A 908-nucleotide genomic window follows, 5' to 3' on the forward strand; every position below is an offset into this window, starting at 1 on the left:
GAAGTGCAGTCCCCTGATAATACCCTGATTTAGGCCTAGTGATACTGATTTGAGACTTCCAGAGTTGAGAAGTCAGCAAGAATCGGTTTCCTTTGATGAAGCCACCAAGTTCATGACAATCATTCTAGCAGCAATAGGAAACAAATACAAGCAGTATCATAAGGGCAGTGCCATCTCTTCTCCTATGGATCTTACCATTGAGGAGAGAAGATAGAAAATTGATCAAATAAAACTGAAGGCAACATAGGATGGGGGGCATGATAGGGAAGAGCAGGGTGTTATGAGAACAAAATGGCAGAGGGGCCCTGGCTGTCATTGAAGATCAGGAAAGGCCAAGCTGAGAGTGTTTAAAAGGAGATATAAGGATCTAGAATGAGTGGCAGTTATATGGAAAGGTGCAGCTCACATATGGAAGTGGGTTCTACCCCGTGCAAGAGCCAAGAGGTCATGGAGATAGTTCTACATTCAAGCCCTGAAACAATCCAGTAGGTCAGAGTATGGAGGACATCGAACAGTAGGAGATGAGGCAGATAGGCAGGTAAAAAACATACTACACAGGGATTTACAACCATGGTGAGAAGAGAGATTATTTAAAAAACAGTGGGAGGTTCTCAAGTCAGGGGATGGTGTAATAGATTTCATTTTGAATGGGTAAGTTTGGTGTCACAATGAAGAATATATAAAATCAGACCAAATCAAGGGCCATTGAGGGGGACTGGGTTGTGGTCCAAGCAAGAGATGACTGTAACTTGCACCAAGGCCAAGGACAATGGCAAGGAGGCTAAACAGGAGGGTTGAACACTTGCAAGAGAGAGTATTAACCTGGTAGGTAGAACAGAACTGTTCAGTTGACTAGACATGATGTATGTGAGAAAGCAAAGCATGAAGATGGGTCCATCTGCTAAGAC

The 908-nt window shown here is 43.5% G+C and overlaps 1 protein-coding gene across 1 annotated transcript in view; it reads left to right on the forward strand.

The window, feature by feature from the left end:
• Positions 1 to 908, forward strand: part of LOC131835660 (myocyte-specific enhancer factor 2A-like) — a 143,520-nt gene that overhangs the window by 73,549 nt on the left and 69,063 nt on the right.

This window comes from Mustela lutreola, chromosome 7 (assembly GCF_030435805.1).
Source record: "Mustela lutreola isolate mMusLut2 chromosome 7, mMusLut2.pri, whole genome shotgun sequence".
Classification (NCBI taxonomy): domain Eukaryota; kingdom Metazoa; phylum Chordata; class Mammalia; order Carnivora; family Mustelidae; genus Mustela; species Mustela lutreola.